At 38.4% G+C, this 24491-nt stretch overlaps 1 protein-coding gene across 4 annotated transcripts in view; it reads right to left on the minus strand.

The window, feature by feature from the left end:
- kdm4c (lysine (K)-specific demethylase 4C) overlaps window positions 1–24491 on the minus strand; it is a 221347-nt gene that overhangs the window by 107318 nt on the left and 89538 nt on the right. The gene's annotated exons all lie outside the window — the stretch shown is intronic.

Here is a 24491-nt window from a genome sequence, read left to right on the forward strand (position 1 = left end):
ATAAGAGTTTGTTTTTCGTTCTGTTTATTGATATATCCAATGCCCATTTCCATCTCCACTGGCTGATGCATAATGTGCAATGTTAGCCACACAACTGTTTTTGTCCCTGCCATTAGAATAGCATTAATGACCTCCATGTCCAGCCTTAACTAGTAGATAATGACCTGCCCTTTGGCTTCGTTCCCAACGTACTCCATTATCTGAGCGCCATGTTAGTCGTTAGCAATTTTTTTTCAAATGTATAACCTCAATATGTACTTTATCACATTACAGATATAAAGACAAACATCCTTAACCACGTTTGAATTTCCTAAGTCAGCAAGGACTCATGATCTGAATATTTCCTAAATCATGAAGCTGATTATCCATTGCTGTTGAGAGAAGGAAATTAAAGAATCAGATCAGGGTGTGCAGAAAAGGTTGTCAATTCATTGCATGTCTAGTGTGTTTAAGAGCAGGGCAACGGGTGAACAGTAAGGGCCAGACTGTGTGCCCTGGAACGTATGCAGACTGGTAAACCACAAACTACGTGCACATCATGTTATGTTTTATCTGCCAATGATAATGGTGCTAAATGTTATAAACTCCCAGAAGCTTTACTAATGACATCATTTACATGCTGAGCAAAAGCTCCCCCAAGAGATGACTTCTGTGAGACATAGTAAACAGAGCCATAAAGCCTTTTTTTTATTTTCTGCAAAACAATATAAGGTGGCTAAACAAGTCATGTTAAGATAATGCCGCATTACAGCTGCTTATTGACTGTTCTCAGTAGTTGTTTAATGTCTGCAGTAGAGTGAATGCACTGCAGTGCTGATGATGGTGATATTTGGGAGGCCATTAAATGTGGCAACACTTCTCCTTTGTAGGACACATACAGCAGCATAATTGTTTGCCATGCCATAAATGCATAACCAAAATAAGACTTTACGGCTGCATGTAAACATAACTAGATACCAGAGATGGTGATTCGTGCTACTGAAGGAAGCAAGCAGTAGATGTCATACAGTTTAATGATACACCTGAAGAGCCATTCCAGCTCTTGGGTATTCCAGCTTGATGGAGGCAGTGATGTCAAACACAGAAAGAAAATCCTATGTATTTGCATTAGGAACAGGTCAAAATACAGATTTTAAAGGAATCACAATCTAAGAGGATGAGGTATCAAGAATGATGGCTCATATTTTGTGAATGCCCTGCATATTTGAATGTCTAGATACAACCTTGGCCAGGACAAAGGACAACTCACTATACTTAGAAATATGTGAGACTTAGAGAGATGATTTGTAAATTACTCAGCCTTAAAGTGACCTTTAAATATGTTATGCAGGACCAATTCAATTGCATTTATTTTCCTATAGACATGAAAAGAGTATGTTGGTAGGTGTACAGATATACAGCAGTACATTTACTTATGTGTTGTTCCAGCTCTTTAAGTTGTCTTTTTTTTTCTTTTTTATTTAAATTTTTACATTCTGGCAACGTGACACATAGGTCTTTATCAGTCAGTTTTTTAGCAGCGTTTAAACAATAGATGTGGCCAACTCAAGCAAAAAATGTATAAATTAATAAAATAGCGACATATAACAAATTATATTTAATGACTAAACGACTTGTACTTCACATTTACAATTAAGTACATAATTACCTACCTGTACATCCCTCAGTGAAGCACATGGCTAGTTTAAACACCATGCAATGTTTTGCAGACACAAACTCCCTGGTTGCTTTAATCAATACCTACACACTGAAGAACAGTTCCAATCATCAGTTGTATGAATGTGAAGGTAAGGTCATTCCGTGACAAATCACACCAAAAAAGTTGGATTTTATACTGTCCCGTCTCCGATTTACACCAAACTTGGTTCTTAGAGTTGTTTCAGGCAAACAAGCTCAAATGTACATTTTTAGACTGATCAGGTCAAGGGGTCAGAAGTTATATAAAGGTCAAAATGTGGCTGATGGGTACCCCCTTAACGTTAACCAACCTTTTTACTCAAAAAGTTTGTACTACAGACTTGTGGGTGGTGTCATTTCAAAGCAGTTTGGAAGAGCAGTATGTTTTGTTGCATTCCTTACTTGGCTCATTGCAACTCAAATGTGTTTGGGCTTTCCAACAAAAAAAATAATTATTAGATCTAAGTCATTTAAGTAAAAGGTCAACTAAACCCTGTTGGTCCAATTGAACTGGAATGACCACTCTACCAAAGACAGCCAATTGTCATTGCAGCCTTTTCGAACACATTAACAGCCTTAAACTAAATACTTCATGCATAAATCGAGATATTTTAGACATTACAGTATGCAACACTCAACAGGATGCACTTTTTGTGGTAATATTCAAATAATTAACAAAATATCCCTAATCTTACGTTCAGCTGTGCAGTGGTGTTAAAGTCCTGTCTACTACTTTAGGTACTGGACCAAGATCACAAGAACTTGTTTCATCGAGAAAAGTAATCTGATAATTTCAATTACTGCAGATGGTTTTTTGATGATTCAAACTTGAGGTGAAAGGCTTTGTCATTTGTTAAAAAACAGAATACATTTTATGGCTAACTGTTGCAAACAGAAAAATAGAATGCCAAGGAGATTCAGTGTACTAATGTATATTGAGTTTCTCAATTTACCCAACAGACCACATCCTTAAATGTATCCATTAAAAGGTTAAAGTTTTTTTTGTTTATTTTTATTATGCAAAAAGCTAAGAACTCCGTTGTTATTTGGGAGCTGACTGCTTACACATATTGTACAAGAACTATAAAAACACAGTTTTGCTGAAGCGAGTCTAAATCCTTTGAGGAAATAAACACAGTCAATAAACATCTAACTATAATTACTAAAGGTAAGGAGCTTTAAGCAGAACATTCAAACTGATCAGGTTAACTCTTTGCAACTAAATCTAGGATAGAGCTTTTATTGTTCTTAAGGATAATCTCTCTTCATAGATATCAGATGCTGAAATATTTGTGTAGTACTGTGCCTTATGAAAAACGTCTCCCATAAGGATTACACCAAGAGCACCATCAAGTCTACCCATACTCATGAGGCACCGTAGATTACTGCCAACCAAAAGTATCTGTAGAAACACTCACTTACAAAACACATTACATAAACAATTAGATAATCCCGTTTTTGTCCTTTAACCTGAAAATTACAACTTTTTTGAGAAACATCTGTGCAGCCATTAATCGTATGATGGGCTATAAACATCCAGATGCTGACATAAAAAATAGACGGTGCATATGTGGATGAACATTTGAATGTGTATGCCCTGTGGAAAGGTTGGAAAGTTCCCTTTCACGTATGAAATGTAACCATTACCGAATGGGTATTTACTTCTTAAAGACCCGAAACTTGAATAAGATATATCAAAGCTGCTTGACGAGCCTGTGACGCAGTCATGGCCCGCCCCCGAGGACATAAAAACATTGCGGTCACAGACCTCAACGCCATTTTTCCTTTCAAAAACTGACCTGGCAGGAGGAGCCTATCAGATAAGTACTTATGCTTACGACTAGGGATGTGATTTTGTCACTGTAAAAATATGTAATAATCACAGCACAGTCATGGCTAAAAATAGACAAATTTCACAGAACGGTCATGGCTACAAAAATTTCAACTTAAATATATGCATTTAAAAGCACCTTTTAAAAAACAACCATAACAGGGACATGCTTACCTTTTAATTTTAACATGTATACCCTGTTTGATGTAAAAATAAATAAATAAATAAATGTTCTGGTTGTAAATTGATAATTTTACAATATCCTTGTCATTAATGTCTATTTAAACACAGCTGTGCTTTTGGTACAAGATGTACATTAAAAGATTAGAAGGATCGTTCTGCATTTACACTGTTGACAGGTACTGTTAAGCACTGCAGGAGAACGACTGCAAGAGCTGCAAATCGGGCTTCGTGCTTCTCTAGAACTGTAAACCATCCTGCCTTTAAGCTTTGCATTATCAAGTGTATGCAGAGGTATATTTTCTGCACAAAAGGCTTTGGTTAATTGGTTAAGTTGTTTTTCATTAAAGCTGATCCCTCCGCTTTCATTAAATTGTTTGGGATATTGCTCTGCTAGTTGTTTAGAATTTCACTACTTTTTTACAGTTCTGTGTAAGCATTCACCTTTATTTGACATTTGCTAACAGCTTTAAACTTTGCATTGAAACCAATTCAAAAGACGGGAATGGCTCCTTTCCTATTTTCATGCTGAGTGGAAATACATTTCAAAATTCATAAATTTCATGACCGCCGTAACAAAATCATATCCCTACTTATGACTATAATTTCCGCTAATTATTATGTTTTACATGATTTATGCAATAATTTATTACGCTGTAATAGGTTTTTTTGTTATTAATTACACGGATATTGTGCACTACAACTTGTTGTTTGTTACTTGTGGCCTTGTGCCCCGCGTGAAGCCGACGGCTTGAGTCACCCTTCCCAGGGATCAAGCAACGTAAGTCGGCTACTTTGTGCTCTCTCCCCATGCTGCAATAGCTCTGGCAGGCGTTAATTTATTCTCGTTTTGGCTTCGGCCAAAATTATGACATAGTTTGTATAATTAAAGTAATTGTTATTACTGTATTTTGTATGACAGAAATATTTTCTTTTCTCATTCAATTTTTCTGTAATTTCAGAGACTTAAGCACAGGCTTATTTACAATGCGTGCTGCGGCACACGTGTAGTGAGAGCAGCTGCTAGGTTCAGCTGCGCTGGGCAGGACCAAGAGGCTGCTTCAGTTATGGTTGCTTGCAATCCCTCCCACAGCATCCTGATGCCGTTTTGGTGACAGCTCTGCATCACCATCATGAGGGCTGTTAGTTCATTCAAACAAACAGGCTTCCCTCAGTCTCGTGTGAGTATTGTCAGTAGCTTGCACAGGTGGGCATCCCTGTACATTGCTGCCCGCGGTAACTGCAAACCGGTGGATCTGTACCGTACTGGTACCAAGGTCACCAACCCGCTCCGTTCCCGCGTCTTGTTCGGGTCTTGAACAGTCCGTTGCTGTCTTTAGCAGACTGAGGCAGCACCAGTACATTGTTACAGTACGTTGCATTGCTACTTGCATAATGCATGAGTTGTATCCCTGCGAGACATGTAAGGCCAGTCTGTCTGTTGAGGACAAGCATGGCAAGTTTCTGCAAGTTTTGTGCACATTTCTCCAAGCGCAGCTCTACAGAGCGCTCTGCGTCCCTCATTCCTGGACAGCACTCTTCAACATCACCCTCTGTTAGAGGTGGCTGCGTCCTACCCCCAGGGCTCTGTGCCAAGGGAGAGTGGACAACGCACCCAAGAAAGTAGCCCACGCAGGAAGTCGTCCTCACGGTCTCCCTCATCCTCCTCTGCCTCTCCTTCTCCTCCTCCGAGTTGCGAGTTGCCGTCACAACCGCGGTCTGTTAAGTGTCTGTTTCAAGGTGAGTTATATACTCTTTCGTTAATTAAAACCATCTTTTTCCAAGTGCAAATTAACTCCTGATAAATGACAATTAACACAGATTTGCTTTTAACTTTCCACGCAAACAAATGATATAGTCGAAAGAAGCACCGTTCGTTAAGATATTAACACTATTTCGTAAATCAACATAATTTCAGAAATCACATTAGGACGATTATTTAATAACGAAATAGGCACAACGGCCGCTTGAAAATGCCCAAATCAATGCTACATACCAATTTCTTGATTAACACTGGAGTTATCGTTTACAAACTTTTGAAAATCCTACCCACAATGTCATAAATCAGACATATGGAAATGGGGTGTAATTTTTTTTTAATTTTTATTATTATTATTATTATTATTATTATTATTATTATTATTATTAAATATACCACAACCGTGTAATAGGTGATGTTCCAGTAGGACTGTTGGAATGAGGAGCAAGTGGCTCTTACCCAGGACAGATTGTCAGGGCTTATTAGGGGCTGTACAGTTTACAAAAAGTGAAAATGCAAAGGCACAGTTAGCTAGGTGAGCATAATTCAGTAAAGATAAATAAAATCTACATGACACTTTGTCTTTAAATACAAGCACATTGTGGTAAAGTGGTCTGCAGTGCGCAAGTGTAGATGTGATGCAATGCTTAAACAGATGACAGACAACAAAGTTCATGGTCCAAACAATCCTTTATTTGTTTTAATAATCCGGGTCGTTTGGCGACCGTAAATAATAATAATCCCTGGCAAAACGTTTACAATTAGTACGACAAAACAAACAAACACTAAACACTCACGGTTATATCACAGTCCTTCAGTGGTTCTCTCCTAACCATAACAAAGGAGCAGTTCGCTCGGCCACATCCCTTTTTGTACCTTCAGCCACGCCCCCTTGGTTAGCGAGTGCAATCGCTTTTCCTCCAATCCGCGATTGCCACATCGCCTCCCGTCTGGGGTTGATGACTTGGGGTTCTGTGGCCCCGCCCCCTTTCTAGATGGTTGACTTCCACCTTTCCCTGGAATGAATTGTCAGACCATCCAGTCAGGGGCACACTGTTCCCTTTACACAGCGCCCTACAATAACTACAAATAACTATTTTGGATACATTGAAATATTTTTCTTATCAGGCATCCAGATAAATTAAAAACTACAAAGCAATTATATGACAACACTTAACTTTTTATGAAATCATTGTATCAGCTTTTATGAAATCATTGTATCAGCTCAGTCAAGCAATATAAGCATACAGATACTATTATCATTTTACATTGTTCTTTAGGACAGTTTAAACCCGCTTAACACATTTTATACTGATATTTAGTTTTGTTCACCAATAAAAAGATTTTAAAGAATGTACCACTATATAAATAAAAAAAAAAAAAAAAAAAAAAAAAAAAAACTATTTTTATTGTCTCACAGAACAGTTCTTTAAGGCAGGCTACATGCTGGGAAGATAATTAAAATATTGATACCATATACATATCATTTACTTTCACAAATATTAATGTACGGCATGCAAAGATTCGTACAACAATTAAGGACGGTTGTCTTCTTTAGTACTCAAAATAAATACAAGGAATCGGTGTGGATAGTGTCAAACCGTCCACCTTTTCCTTTTACAATCAGCCAAGCACAATTAGAACTTAATTTGTTGCGTTTTACTTACAGATCTTACCAATTTTAATATTAAATTATTATTTATTGTAAAGGCTGGTATTGCTTTGAGGCGAATACCCCGGAAATGCTGTATCAATTCAAACATAACACTGACACGGTCGATTCACATGGGAGTAAAAAGACATAGGATGCCTGTGATAGAGATGGCTGTAGGATGACATCAGACCAGAAACACAAAACCAAAACACAAGTACTGGCGGGCGAAACTGAGAAGCTACGGTGTTCAGTATTTTTATTATTATTATTATTTATTTCTTAGCAGACGCCCTTATCCAGGGCGACTTTTATTGTATTAAATAATACAATAAAAGATTTAAACAAAATACAAAACACTTTCAAACAAAAGGGCACATTGGCCAAAAGAACAAACAAATAATAATTAGTATAACAAACAAGTATAGCAATTGTTTACTTTGTAGCCCATTGCAGCCAAAGCTACAGGTCTTTTATATTATGGCCAAGGGGTTAACTAGCTAGTAATTATCTTATTACCCCTCGGCCATAGCCTGCACGAGTTTAATAAGGATGTGTGACTGTCAGCTAATTAAATACTCAGTAGCTGATCAGTCATGAATCTTCACGAGGTATTTTAAAACCAAAATACAAAACAATAACAAATAATGGCAGCAGCTTTTCGTCCACACCGCAAACAATAATAATACAAATAATACACAGGCTTTTCGCAATCATATAATATCAATAAATAATACAAATAAAAAATAATACAATAAATCATCATAATGGCACAGAAATATACATAGGGGCGGGGTTCCCCGTCAGAATGCCTGAGTTTGAAATTTTACAGAAGGTCCCGATGTCCTGTAAAAAAAATGGTTCGCACGGGATAACCGATGTCGGTAAAAATTCTGAAAACCACCTGTTTATGTGGTGATCTTTAGTCCTGTGCGGATCAGGCTTTAGGCACACTGGTACAACACTGCAGAGACAACATTTTAAAACTTACAGAGTATATTAAAACATTGATGTGACAGGGAGCTACACTATAGATACTATATACAATACTACCCTCTTGTTGTCAGGATATTAATTTGTATAAATTAGTGACTTTCTACATCAGTGATTTGTTGGGAGAATGGGAAACTGAGGATATCCAAATAAACTCCCCTCTCCAGTGATAATCACTTAAACTTCCAGTTCCAACAAAACTAAAAGCAATCATTACCACCCATCCAGGCGGACCAGGTCCCACACGTTTCTTAGAAGGCTTGGGTGATCCATGTGGGGCAATCTAAGACAGTAAATGATCTGACCCTTTAGACAATACTGCACATGTGCACTGTTCTATTGTATAGCGTACAACCATTTATTTCAGTGGTACAGTACAATGTCAGATTGTCAAAATCAAAGTGTACAAATATGGCTGTTTCTTTATTGGAGTATTGTGAGTTGAAAAGATAAGATGGTGTCACTTTAGGCTCCAATCCCCAAGGTCAGGGTCCGGAGCACATTTTCGCTCCCATCTCCATACCGACAAACAAACACAGAGCTATACAAATATAGTTTTTACACATGCTGTTGGTTTGAAGGAGTTTTTGGGGGAATCAGAACTCTGTCTCATTTTTACTAGTCTGCCTTCTTTACTGACTTGTTACTCAGTTCTTTCCCTGCCATAACCATAGAATTGTATAACTACTTGTGGCAAGATAGCTTCAGTGGGGACTTCAAACCAGGAAGTATCACACAGCAGGCAGCAGTAATGCAGGTGAGACACCAATGCGCTCAGGGTTTTTCTCTTAATGATACAAAACAAAACGGCAAGAGGGCCAAAATAAAGCAAAACCAAAATAAATCATACAAAAACAAAATCCAGGCAGGTAGGTAGCAGTTGTTAACCGTATTGTATTCAGTTCTCCAGCAAACCGTCTCTGCTCTCTCTCTCCTCCTAATGGAGCCCTGGGCTCTCCTTTTATAGAATGTGGCTGCTCCCAATTAGCACCAATTAGTCTATTAAGGAGCAGCCACATTCTCACCTGTTTTTGTCAGGGACAGGAATTAACCCCATCCCTGCCAACCACCACAATATTTACAGGCAGAGCTCTCGCTCTGCCACACTACTGTATTTTTATGTGTCTGTGTTAGCAAAGCCAAACATTGAGAAGTGGCAGGTCCTCAAGGGCACTGAATTACAGGTGAGCTCAGCGAGAGCAATACAGAGACGCAAAGATTTGCATCAGTCAGAACAGAACGCTGATATTCATATTAATGTTAGTCTTGCAGAACGAATATCCACACACATAATGTGATCTGCAGAAACTTTAACTGCATGTGTTGTAAGCCTGACTTGGATCACAGAATTTGACAATTTTAAATCGCCAATACAATCAGCATACTACAATACAGACTCAGTACTACGAGGTAAGCGCTGCTGCGCGTTTTAATAATAAATAAAAAGGTTTAACAAAACAAAAGACTTTTACAAAACAAAATCGCACGGTGGCCAAAATAAACAGACAGACACAAAACACTGAACTAAACAAGTATCGTGCTGGTTTTAAAGCCGGCATGAGTAGCAATTTTTAGTGTATGTTTCTCAGTTCTTATTTTTCTCGTTCTTCTTCCCTGAACACCCAACCCCGTTCAGCCAAAGCTGTGGGTTTTTATACATCTTACCGTCTCCAGATTAGTAATAGATGAATCAACACTGCATGGGTTTAGCTGGATGGGGAATTTAAACCCCATCCATGCTGTAAAACAACAATAAAAAAACACAGTGTAAAACTCAAAATAGTACATTTAAATAATAATAATACAAAATAATACAAACTAAACAAAGCACACACAGGGACAGGGTGTACCCAGTCACAGAACCCCAGTAACAAGCAGCTAGGGCTAAAAAACTTGAAGGAAAAACTCTATGTCTAGACCCGAAGGCTGACCTTAATACTCTAGTTCCAAAGCTTTGTGGATCCACGACATTCAGTCTATAAAACCTCGTAAATGTATGGGGAGTAGCCCACACCGCTGCATTCCAAATGTCTGTGACAGATGTACCCTGAAATAAAGCCCACAATGTTCCCATGCTCCTGGTGGAATGGGCAGTGAGCTTTTCTGGGGCAAGTTGGCTCGCTTATAGGCAGTCCTGACTGTGTCTGTTATCCATTTGGACAGAATCTGTTTAGACAGGGCTTGACAATGGGACTTCGCCCCATAACAGACAAAAAAACAGTTCAGACTGCCTCTAACTTTTCACAAGTGCCTGGGAAAGCCAAAGCTGCCTTCTTGCGGCTATCAAAGCACCCAGGTTCCTGGCAACAGCTAGCCCGTTCAATTTGGATCTAGCTGCTGTGGTGAGAGTCTGCAATTCTCCAAAAGTGATTTCAACAAACAGGCCTGGTAAGCTACCAGCATGCTGCTATAATTAGCCATCCTTGCGGTGAATGCACCGGCTGAGTAAGCGCTCTTCAGAATCACCGCAGAGACCCGACACTGCTTGTTAGGGTTGCTAGTTTAGGCGCCTGTAGCAGAGCAGCAATTGAAGCCTCTACACGCAGAAATTGGGCCAAACCCAGCTTCTCTGTGTCATGAAGGCTGTACAGCACATCCATCGACAGAGAAACAGTCGAAGCTGTAGCCAGGTGACCCCAGGACGATTGGATTTCAAAAAGAAAATCCGGGTGCACTGGGGGGTGGGGGGGACACACGGGAAATGCAGCAGGCTCATTTATTGGCCAGGGCACTTGCAAAACTGCAGTAGCCCTCTTAAATCAGCGACGGGAAGCTCTGCTGACAGGAAGAGCTCAACCGTAGGGGATGTGCTGTCTGACCACCTCCTCAGAGGGGAACATCAACTCCTGTTGGCCCACCACCTGGCGATGGAGGTGGGCATCATCCTGCTGCCAGTCTGTACTTGTAGCCCCTAGGTTCTTCAAGAGGACTAGGGGCAGGTGAAGCTGTGTGCTCATGCAGCAGCTCTGCAAGCATCATTCCCTCATGGGAAACAGCTGTCCAGAGTTTTTCCAGCTGTTCTGAGTCTGCCGATCTCTTGGATCAAGGACTCTTCCTTGGAGAAGGAGGAGGAGAGGCAGAGGAGGATGAGGAAGACCGTGAAGATGGCTTCCTACATGGGCTATTTCCCAGGGCACGTCACCTGCTCTGCTTTGGCACAGAGCTAAATGGAGAGGGCGCAGCCACCTCTTTAACAAAAGGTGATGGGGAAGCGCAACGTGTAATGGACACCGAGCGCTCTGCAGAGCTGCGAGACATGCTTCTCCAGCGTGCGCTTTGAGAAACTTGCACAAAACTTGCAGAAACTGCGGTTAGTTAGTGCTTCTCGTGCTCTGGTCCCAGGCAGTTCCATTTTAGTTTCGTCAGACCACAAAACTTTTTGCGACATGGCTACAGCTTCTCCTGAGTGTTTTTTTGCACATTTCAAATGGGATTCAAGGTGGGCTTTCTTGAGTAATGGCCTCCTTCTTGCCACCCTACCATACAGGCCAGATTTGTGGAGTGCTTGGGATATTGTTATCACATGCACACTTTGACCAGTCTTGGCCATAAAAGCCTTTAGCTCTTGCAAAGTTGCCATTGGCTTCTAGGTAGCCTCTCTGATCAGTCTCCTTCTTGCTCGGTCATCCAGTTTGGAGGGACGGCCTGATCTAGGCAGGGTCTTGGTGGTGCCATACACCTTCCACTTCTTAATAATCGCCTGTAGCTGTATTATTTATTTTATTTTCTTGACAAAAAGTGCTAAGTCAGTTCCCAGTGGCTCACTTAGTAATGCCACTTACGTTTGGAGTATAGGGAAAGTCATGCTGGTCGTGGGGACAAAATGAAGCTTGAGAGAGGTGTGTTATTATTGACCTCTGTTTCTCATACCCGGAAGTTCACAGAACCCAGAAACAATACAGAAACAATTCCACTAAATTGACATGGTTTATTTTGGGATTTCAGGATGGATGGTCATGTTAGGCAGTAAGATTGTACCTATTGTACTAACAAGTGTACAACCCTCAGCAGACACTGAATCACCATGCCACTTAGTTTCTTATTACTCCCTGTTCTGAACAATAGGCTATAAATGTTTTCAGCTTTCAACTGTGTGCAGCAACCCCACTAGACTGCTATTATGCAAGTGAAAAGTGGAATGTTAATGGTAATTAAACTTTAAATATAGATCAGTTAAGTGCATGTAAGCAATCATCTTAAGGGCATCCAGAACAGAAACATGGATTACCTTCTAGCGTGAATAATCAATCAGCTCATCAAAGTTGCTGAAAACATCATCATTATTCATACTTAGTATATATTATGATACATCTATTTATTTTCAAAATCAAAATTGAACTGCATCGTTCATTTACATGTATTTAGTTTTTAATGAAGGTCAAGCAATTGCCATAATTGACTTTAGCACTGTGCTAAACACTGACATAAAATGCTAATAAAATAAAGTGTTTCCCAATACTGCCCTAGAATAGTGTAGACATAAGCACTAGCCTTGCTGTTACAAAATCAACAGGGCTAACAAACCAGACTAGAGACAGGAAATGGAATACTGATCTACTCCAGAAGCAGCTTCCCTCCATTACTTAGCACTTTAAAAAGGTGGATGGATTTTTCAAAAGCCCACTACTGCAGAACATTACAGAAGAAATTAAAAACACTGCCAACGTGCAGAAGTGTTACTTTCTCAGTGTGGGTATTAAGAAAAAGAAATTTCATCCAGCTCATGTTGCATTATTTTTTTTCAACTACTATTGTAGACAAGTTTATACATTTTCTGTGTTTTACAAGTTTTAGATCCAGAACATCCTGTACATGACTTAGAACTACAGGTAAACGCAGGTCAGCTGTTTTGTTTGAACCCTTATTTTATTAGTTGTAGTACAGAAATCTGTTATGTATCCACCCATCACATATACGCTATGATCAAGCTCTTCAGTACAGAGTGTGTGTGAGTAAGTGAGAGTGGGAGTGAGAGAGAGAGAGTGAGAGTGAGAGAGTGAGAGAGAGAGAGAGTGTGAGAGAGAGAGTGTGAGAGAGAGTGAGAGTGAGAGAGAGAAAATCAGAACCAGGGTTGGATACCGAAGAGTGAGTAAGCAAGTCGAATCCGTCCACAGTCGGGCGAGTAGCCATAGGTCCCACCGCAGTCGCATACGTGACAGACTACTGTATTAGTATTTGAAAACCAAAATCCATAAAATTAGAATCCCATAAAAGCAGTGTATATGCCAGTGCTACTGTAAGTTCTATGGTGTCTGTTCACTGTGTATGCTGGTATATTGCTTTATACGAATGCCTTACAGGTTTTTATTATTAAAGCAACATAAAAATGCATTAAATAAATAAATAAATAAATAAATAAATAAATAAATAAATACATAGTTATAGCCCTGTTATATGTTTTGTTCCCAGTAACCTGCTTCAAATTTGACTTTAACAATAAAAACTGGAAGATGTTTTTTTGTCTGTTTGTTTTCTAAATAGACTTAGTATGTAGTGAGAGCATGTTCATTAAAAACAAAACAAAAAAAAACCCCTTTTTGAATAATACCAAATGAAAGCCTTCATCTGAAAGGATATGCCTTAAAACTATATATATATATATATATATATATATATATATATATATATATATATATATATATATATATATACACACACACACACATATACCCCTGTACCCCTGTGCTGTGGAAGCTCCCAGTTTACACCGATGAAAGAAATTGCCCTAACAAGGACACAATTACCTTACCATTGGCCACCACCTGTGAACCATTAAAGTTGCTGTCACATTTTCTGAATAAAAACACCACTGTTGAAGGATTATTATTATTATTATTTATTTCTTAGCAGACGCCCTTATCCAGGGCGACTTACAATCGTAAGCAAAAACATTTCAAGCGTTACAATACAAGTAATACAGGAGGATCATTGGTCAGGCTGTGAATCTGGAGGAAAATGAAGACCAAAGAGCATTCTACAGAAGTTAGAGATAAAGTAATACAAATGTATAGATTAGGGAAAGGGTACAAAATAATATCCAAGTGTTTGGATATCCCAGTGAGCACAGTTGGATCAATAATCAGGAAGTGGAAGCTGCATCACACCACCCAGGCACGGCCAAGAAAAGGCTGTCCCTCAAAACTCAGCGCTCAAACAAGAAGGAGACTTGTGAGAGAAGCCACAGAGAGGCCAAAAATCACTTTGAAGGAGCTACAGAGTTCAGTGGCTGGGAGTGGAGTAATGGTGCACCAGTCAACCATATCAAGAGCTCTGCATAACACTGGCCTGTATGGGAGGGTGGCAAGAAAGAAGCCGTTACTCAAAAAGTACCATCTGAAAGCACGTCTGGAGTTTGCCAGAAAGCATGAGAGTGACCCAGCTGCGATGTGGGAAAAGGTTTTGTGGTCAGATGAGACCAAGATAGAGCTTTTTGGCCAAAACTCAAAGCGCTATGTGTGGCGCAAACCTAACACTGCCCATGCCTCAAGACACACCATCCCTACAGTGAAATATGGTGGTGGCAGCATCATGCTGTGGGGATGATTCTCATCAGCAGGGACTGGGCAAATCATACTGGCAATAAAGACTGGCAATAAATCATGACTCATATTTTGACTTTCCACAGTTAACATAAGGAGTCTCAAACCAGACAAAACACAGATGCTGCCGAAGATTGGTTTTCATGGCCCAGGGTTCTCAAAGAACCCTCTGGACAACCATAATTCAAGCAACTCTTGTGACATGATGGAGTGGACTGTCAATCAAGCTGTGAGGCGTGTATTTTTTAATCTGGAGCATGACAGAATTCAACCCCCTGCAGCAATGCACAAGCAAGAATGAATCCTTAGGTTTAAAAAAAATGTAATAAAACAAAATCTGCAAAAAAGGACAATAATTTTAATTTCCTTTTTCAAACAAAAAATGAAGCAACCTTTTTGGACCAGAGTTAAAACTAGAGGCTTTATCTCAAGCAAAAAACCTGGTTAAATAATTTGGTTAAAAAAAAGTATAAATAAAACAGGACACCAATTAAATATCCCTTCACATTTTAAATAAGGTATGAAAGCTATATACAGTATTGCACAATACCTGCGATGCTAACTTTATTGTAAAGAGCTACTCATCAAGGTGGAGTGCATTTCAGATGCAGGTGTCACCTGGTGCTTTATATACGTATTGAAAATAGAGCACTGATTATTATTATTATTATTATTATTATTATTATTATTATTTCTTAGCAGATGCCCTTACCCAGGGCGACTTACTGTTGTATACAAAAAATACATATGAAGAATTACAGTACAATTAAGAGCAAGATACAAAATTCAATGGCTTCAATCCTAATAGGAGCAAATACAAAACACAGTACGATTTGATATCGCGGCAGTTCAAGAGCAGATAACAGTGTTGATAGTTACATCACAGTTAGATACGAGTGTAAGTGAAATACAAGATACTACAGATTTGGGTTACGTGCAGGAATAAATACAGTATAATAGGGAGCAGATAAGTGCAAATTAAAGTGCTTTAAAAGGCAGAGTGCCATATTGTCCAGAAGGTAAGAGTTGAGTTTTAGGTGTAGGTGTTGTCTGAAAAGGTGTGTCTTGAGGAGGCGCCGGAAGGTGGTCAGGGACTGGGCAGTCCTGATATCCGTAGGAAGGTCATTCCACCACTGAGGGGCGAGGGTGGAGAAGGAGCGGGCTCTGGAGGCAGGGAAGCACAGCGGAGGTACAGCCAGTCTTCTACTGCAGGCGGAGCGAAGAGGTCGGGTGGGGGTGTAGGGAGAGATGAGGGTCTGGAGGTTGCTGGGTGCAGTCTGGTCAAGGCATTGGTAGGCGAGTACAAGAGTCTTGAACTGGATGCGAGCGGTGATCGGGAGCCAGTGGAGTAAGCAGAGCAGTGGAGTAGCGTGGGAGAAGCAAGGCAGAGTGAACACCAGGCTAGCAGTGGAGTTCTGGATGAGCTGGAGCAGACGGTTGTAGAGGGCGCTGTTGTCCGTGGCCTGAATACTGGCAACAGTAAACAGGACCACAAGGTTACCAATACTGTATCCACAAGGTTACCAATACTGGTATACAGTCCAGTGCACATGCAAGTGCTCAGAAATAATAATGAAAACAAAAGGCGAAAGAAAAAGGGAAAATAAAACAGTAATAAAACTACAAAATAAAGGTGCTACACTTGGCAGCGTTACCCCGACCGTCGCAATCCGCATGGCCTGGGTCTCCGTCCTATGCTCACCCGTTCCCTCAACCTGCTCGTACAATTCGGGGTTTTGCCCAAGTTTTTCCTTGCTCCTAAAAATTCCTTTTCTTTCTCTTTCTAATTCATTTTTGTTGTGCTCGTTCTTCTCCAGCCGTGCTCGGTCCGGCAGCAGCACTTTCGCCAGCTGGCTTGTTTCGTCTTAGAGCGTTATCTTATAGGGTCAGCAATCCCCCAAGACCCACCTCTCAGCCACTCAGAGAGAGGGAAAGCCAACACACCCTCTTCCCCACGTCTCTGTGTCACTGCCATGACTGACAGGCGGATCTACAAGGCTGCTGCCCCTTTCCTGCAGTACCACGCATGTGCCAGGCAATCAACACAGATCTTGCCCCCGTTACAGTGGCCCTGGAGGAGGGATAATGGTAAAGTGATGACAAGTAGCTAATGGTGCGTTTTGTTAAAGACAGATTAATAAAATATCAACATTCAGGATTTCCTTACACTGGTACACTACCGATTGGTTCCAAATGGCATTTGTGGATACAACGCTGTTTAAAAGCATAGCTGTCATGGGGAAATAAAGAGGAGACAATGAAATTGTCTGCAGAAAAAAAATTGGAAAAGGACATGTGCTACTCACTGTAAAAATAAACTCAATGGTTTTTTAAACATTATTATTTGTTTATTTAGCAGACGCCTTTATCCAAGGCGACTTACAGGGACTAGGGTGTGTGAACTATGCATCAGCTGCAGAGTCACTTACAATTACGTCTCACCCGAAAGACGGAGCACAAGGAGGTTAAGTGACTTGCTCAGGGTCACACAATGAGGTGGGATTTGAACCGGGGACCTCCTGGTTACAAGGCTGTTTCTTGTAAACATGTACAAGAGAACTGCATGCAAGTCTGTGGCTGTTTCTCCAGTGGTGGTGACTGATGAAAAATGATGGTTCTCAGCTTCAAACACTGCATCAAAAATTCTTTGTTAAAAATAAACGACATGAACTTCAGCTAAGCAAACTTATTACAACATTTGTTTACCCAAACTAAGTTTCTTGTATTAAAAATTCATGGTATTCGTATGCCATTTATTATCTCTGAAATGTTCATTAAGACAAAGTCGATAGCAATGACCCTAAAAATACTGCATTTATGGGAAGACTACTTAAACAGGATGGATCAAACTGGAATGCTGTTTGCATAATTATTTCCACTCATGTATACGTTTTTAATATTCACTCTAAATGAAGTATGAATGATCTACTGACACCCCTGCTTGCTAACATGTCGTGATGCAGCAAAACACTGACCTCCTATTGACATAGGCTAATCAGCTGATCTTGCGCTGTATAACACTGACCCGACATCTTAAGTGCAAAATGTGTAACCTTTCTACTGAAAGGTTAATTTAATTCAACACCTACCATCATTCTCTGTCCTTGCGTCATGTCAAAACTTTGTATATTTCTATTCTGCGATAATCTTTTGAACTGCTGTGAATTTTTGTGTCCCAAGCTCATTTTCTGTTATCATATTGGAGTAAAGGCTGCACATTTTCTCCCTAGTACCTGCTCGCTCAGTAAGAGAGATGATTTGATTCCAAAAATGTCAAGGAACCCAGCGGGACCTAGATTACTTCCATTAAGACAGCAAAGTGAAAAAAATGATATCTGACTACAGCCTCAGAGAACATGCACCAAATAACATTTCCTTAACATGGTCTAATAGATTCAACTAGAAAAGTGAATTTGAAATGGAAATTAATTCTTTATCAGCTGTCACAAAATATGGGCATCATTAAAGTTAGGAAACTATAACAGATATGTATTGAAACAAGCAAGTATTCAGTAACAAAACTGGGTCTGGAATGAATACATTATTAAAATCGGCATGGTTACTGGGATATTTACCTGCAGTACAGTGAATCAAATGTTATTTAACTCAAAAGTCATATAAATATAACTACTATAGTAACTATAGTAATCCATCGCGTATCAGCCCATCACATATCTACCCTAACAGTTTATCCGCCATGATCAATCTCTTCAGCAACGTTAGTTTATTATTGAACAGAGAAGATTAGTTCAGAGATTGTAGATCTCACCAAAGTTTGCGTACACTGTTGTATGTGCACTGTCAGCAACCATTGCTGGTAGTGTCACATGAGCTGTTTAGTGTGTTGACTTGATATGTAAATAAATCCTGTTCGCTTCCGGGGTGTATCAACTTCAAACCTCCGTCTCGATCTCCTGCCTGTCACTCAGCGGTGAATGCATGCATCCACGTGGCAGACGTCTACTCTGTCACAAGCATTAATACGCTATCTTTCTAAACAAGGGATTTAGGGGAGCTCCCTAATAAAAGCTGAATCTAATTGTGTTAATATAGTAATTGTTACAGCTGTGTATAATGGTATTTAAAACAGGATTCATTTATCCGCCTTTTTACATATCCGCCCTTACTCTGGTCCCACCGCAGTTGGATATACGACAGATTATTATACTTGAAAAAGGGATTTTAACTACAGTACAATTTTCAGTATCACTGCCAGTCATCCAGAAGGCAGTTGGGCAGATTGTTGATGCCTGTACACGTGTTCCTGAGCTGTACAAGCTTAATTTAGCAAATGTGCAGATTTCATCTTAAAGTACTGAACTGTTTATTTATCATCTATGATAAGCCTTATTCACACAGAGAGTGTACAAGGAGATAACATGCTACATTTTATTATACTCTGGGAATCTCCCCAGGATTGATATCTCAAAAGAATAGGTAGTTAATTGGTTAACTGAAGAGAGACTCTCTTCATTAACTGTTAATTAATTTGTTAGTGAATGAATCAAAAGCTACTAGGCAGCACTATGCCTAAGATGTTAGCCAACATGCAGAAATCTATTAAATTGTTCCAAGTCGCAAGACTTGCTAGGCATACAAAAATATAAATTCAGATATTGTGGGAACAGTAAAACATGATCAAGAGAGGCCTGGTTATCAGAGCAAAATGAACTGGTGTAATTGCCAGATAAGTCACATGGTTTTGTCACAAAACTTCTCCGCCTGGCTGACGGCACTGAAAACCACAACTTTTATAGAGAACTTTAGTTGCGAGGCAGTTAATGGAGCTGGATGGTATGACGCTGAACATTAGTTTTTGGATAAAAGACCAAATTATATTTTTAGGGAAACAGTACTGTACACCCTTTTTGTTTTAAAAAGATTAATAAAACTTGCATGTGATATAAACATATGGTCTGCTAATGAAAAACTTATTTTGCAGACACCAATCAAATTGATTCTACCTAAAACCATTGTAATTACATAATGGCAACATTCAACAGTACCTACCTGAACAGTTCTAAAAAGCCACCTTAAACTTCAATGTCCAATGCCTTCTAGATGCTGTGCAAAAATACGCTCTGTAAGAAGCCTGTTTTTCCTAATAACAATATGGGGAATAAACAAAATCAACCCTTATATTGGGTTTTTACTATCATTGAGCCCTGAGAAGCACAAACTACCTTCTGCAAATGCAATACATAAAAGGTACAAGCTACAAGCTATGTGATTGGTGGCTTATCACCATATGTCACTAAAAGAAGATAAGCTGTTGGCCAACATCATATCTAGACTTGTTGGCACGAGGGTGTGTTTGTGTCTTGCCATTGGAAGCCATTCATCCCAATAGAGAATATGCACTCTTAGTCATCGGTCAAGTAAGAAATACAACCATAAAATATTCCCTAGCACCAGAGGGGTGAGTCTGCACATTTTTTAATCTGTTTTAAATGAAAATGACTGATGAATTTGCACTGAGATATGCCCCTTCCCCCTACATTTGCATTTTGCTTTGTGTTTTTTTTACTTACCATAAAAAAAGTTGAATAAGTCGATTTTCTAGGCATTTTTGCAGGGCCCTTAAAAGGGGGGAGCGACTAATACACTGGTGCGACGTGGATCTGAGCAATACGCATAGTCCCTTCACCACAGTCATAACACGGACATAAACAAACAAGATAGCTGCTTCCACATCCAGTGCTCAAAAGAATATCGTGGACATTTGCCAAGCTTTTTGAGATGTTAAAGTAATAAAATAATGACTTGGATAGCATTATTGAGGAGTTTGGTGATAAAACGAGTGACCAGGAGATGATTTATCTGTAGACTATGAAGAGAGAAATACATCGAACAAGGAGTGGGGCAGGGCTGGAGATGCAGCACTGAGTGTCCTGTTGATATGCAGTGCCTTTTAAACCTGTTTTACTGTGAATAAAATTACTTTTAAACAGTGTGTGTAAAATAAACAGCTTGTGTGAAAATAAATTGGACCTGACACGCCTGACATATGCTGAATAAATGGACCGCAAAGGGTTAATACATACTGTAACTTGTTCTTCATGTCAGTGTAACGCAGTGGTACACTTGTAAAGTATGTGTATGGTTGGTTCTGATTAACGAAAGAAAATGAATGTATTTGTACAGTTGGAAATTGAATGCAATTGTACTGCACCGTATGCAACACTAAAATGCTTTGTTTACTGGTTATTAAATGGGGCACTGTTTAGTTTATTGGTTTTTTTTTTTGCATTTTAATTGATGAAGCAGCATTGTTTAATACTTTTCTTTTAAATTTGAATTAATACAACAAATTTGTAAAAGCCAATGCAGCGGGAACTATTGTCTCAGTATGGTTTTGTAAAGGAATGTTCAGTAAAGCAAAGAAGATATGTTCTTGAACTTGTTTGGGTACTTGAGAAGCTAAAATAAAATACCGGTAGTTTAATACAGATGTGATGTGCGATGTATAACTTGATTCTATGCTCTGTCAATTTATTACTTTTTAAATTTTGAAAAAACGAATAGTTTCTAGCAGTCAAATGTTGCAAACAATGGTTATTTCGAAACTAAACTTGTGTATCTTTCTTTATTTATCGGTGTTGAGCATGTAGGGAAAAACAATTGTAAAAAAAGTATTTTAAAACACAAAAAAAGGTGTTTTCCTAAAATTGAAGTCTCAAAAAAAGGGGAACGGCTTTTACCCCAGTGCGACCTATAAAACGATTTTTACGGTAATTGTATCGCATTTTATTCTCCATTCCATTTTCCAGTTATAATTTGCAGATGTTACTTCATCCTTTAATCAGCACTGATGACACTGCAGGCTCTTTTTCTCTCAACAACTCAGATGTTTTTCTTAACTGAAGAGATGGTTTGCAGCACCTAAGTATATTTGTAATTGTTACCTTTCTAATATAACAAAAACTAATGAGGGTTTAAAAAAATCCTCTGTTCTTTTTTTTCCACATGTGATCGCAAACACATCTAACAAAAATGCCTTAAACAGGAAGATAGAAGAAAGATATAAAAAGACAAATACAAAATTAATTAGGTTAAGAAACTAGAAGACAAAAGATGGGGAATAAGGAGTCATGCATTGCAAAATGATAAATTACAGCAGTACAAAGTTTGATTTAAAGCAGAGTGAAACTTTACACATTTCTACCCAGTCCTATTATCTAGGCTAAATCTGCAATAGAGTGTGCTGTGCAGCCAATGGTTCTCACAATCCCTGCATATGATTTCAGTCACAAGGCAGGAAGATGGGAGCCATAGCTGTAGTGCTGGATTGAGAAAATGACATGTGCAAACAGATAATCTTGCAGCCCAGATTTTGAAACAGAAAACAGTATACAAGCAGAAACAAAAGAAATAAGCAAAAGAATGGGGACACTCCCAGACGATTTATCTGCAGAGATATGAATCACTTTAAGACAGAGGGACATGTCTAGGAAGTCGTGGATATTGTCATGGCTAATCAATTCTGTTTCTTTATACCCTTTCTTTGTTTTAATCGGCTGGGGTAACTGACTATTAGGGCTGAAAATATTGGAACAGTTACAGGGCTCTTCTGACCTTTGAAAGTATCTGATGTTACAATACCAGTGTAATAAAAAGGAGACACAGAAGTAATAGGTGCATGTAAACAAGTGTTATTAATGGTACATTTGATATTTCTTTAAAAACTATATGTCTACACATATTGACTAGTATGTCGATAATATCTTCATTATTAGTACAGATTTTGGCATTAGGCATATATCACTGAGACCAGGTCAAAGAGTAAAAAAAAAGTACTAAACTATAACAAACAAAAACAAAAATGTTTTTTTTTTTTTAACACTCTGTTATTTTTTATGGCAATTAATATAAAAAACAAAACTCATCATACCGGAACAACATTTAACAAAAGGTACAAAAAAAAAAAAATATACATTTTTACACACCAAGGCCAACAGCACTACAACAATACAATTATTCCAAATTCTACAGGAAGACAGACCATGATTTATGCTCTCTGATCCTGGCAGACAATTACATGATTTTGAACTCCTGGTCAATAGAGGTAATTATGAGAAGCACCACTAACAATCTGGTTTAAAAAAATAAATAAATAAAAAAAATGATATTATATATGTATTAGTGCTGAAAATATTGGAACAATCTATTATGACAGCATGGGTTAAATCTGATAAAAAAAAAAAAAAACTATCCTGAATTAATAATGGCACTTCAAACAAAAAACAATCAATGCTCATTACCCCATTAAAAACAAAAATAAAAATACTATTATGTTTTACAGTTTTCTATAGTACATTATATATTTTATTCTCTGTTATATTTCAAATGATGCTTATACCAGATGTGCAGCAGCCCATAATAGATGCTAGCTACGAAATAAAAATGTAAGCATAACTATGTGAACAATGTGAACCCTTTCTGCCTAGATGTAAACCAGGATTTGTTTTTCTATTAAAAACATGTATGCTAGTAACAAACATTTCTCCCTGGCACTGCAGTAAATACAAAATCAGAGCCATTATTATCTTGAAAAATCACTATGACCTTCAACCACAATATGTATATGTATTGTAAAAATGTATTTGTGCCATAGCCAGGTGCCACCGAATACTGGTTAAACAAATCACATCAACTTGAAATTGTGGTGCAAATTCTGATGTCCGACATCACTGCGGTTTGAACCTCCGGCTCCCACTTCATGAGAAATCAATTTATCATTGATAGGATTTGTCAAAGTTCCAGTATATCTTATGTATAGAAAATGACATAATTCTAAAGTAAAAAACAACATGTTGTTCCCAAGTACAATCTATGCTTGAGTATTTTATTAGGTTATATATGTTGTGTATAGGGTACCTCTTACTAAAAGAGAAATAATTTTGCTCAGCTTAGCTTTGCGGTCCTCTCACTCAAACTGCACAAGACAAAATCTCTTGTAATAATATTATACACACAATGTATTAACCTGTTGTATAAGCAGTTCACCAGATAGATGCATCAGCATCCCAAAATCTGTAAGTCTATACCGAATGAATTTATGGCTAAAAATAGATTTCAGGTATAGAATCTACTGTATGATACATGCATTTCAAAATCCCTTTCATTGCCATCATCTACATCTGCATTTATTACAACACACACAATTTCACAATGTTTCTCAACACAACATGATACCTTTTGTATCAGTAGCTTTCAAAGAAGCAGAGGGTGACTGAAATAATTTGGCAATCTGTTATTTCCGGATTCCCTCTAAAATCACTATTTTGGAAGTTATTCATTTAATTTTCAAAGTAGGTATTTTTCTGTATTTTTATTTCTAATAAGAAAAAAAAAACATTATATATTTCTAGTAATACCAATTGAGATTTATATTTCATTTTTACGGGGGTTCAGTGAAACTGGCAATGGAGAAAATAAAGGTAGCTTTTAAGTGCACACAAATGATGGTAGAAGCTGCCTTGTGAGTTTATGATTTTTGGATGTGCCCTTCAGTTCCCTCTTTGGGTTTAGAATGAATAATTCTTTAGCAGAGAATCCTATAATTGATCTCCAGGCCTGGTTTGCAGTAACAAGATCTATTCAAGTATCAGTGTTTATCCACATAAAATGTTGTGCTCACTGCTGTCCTAATGGTATTTATTTCCCTTATGTATTGGTATGCTGTTTATTTATTTTTTCCCCAAAAGAATCAAATCAAACAAACAGCCTCACTGGGGGAATACTGAGATAGAAACATAATTTGAAACATGTGTATATAAGTATCAAACAATGAGAAATACTGTACAAACCAAGGAACAAGTATTATCAGTTAAATAAAGTAGCTTAAACTTGCAAACAAAT

The sequence above is a fragment of the Acipenser ruthenus genome, chromosome 1 (assembly GCF_902713425.1).
Source record: "Acipenser ruthenus chromosome 1, fAciRut3.2 maternal haplotype, whole genome shotgun sequence".
Classification (NCBI taxonomy): domain Eukaryota; kingdom Metazoa; phylum Chordata; class Actinopteri; order Acipenseriformes; family Acipenseridae; genus Acipenser; species Acipenser ruthenus.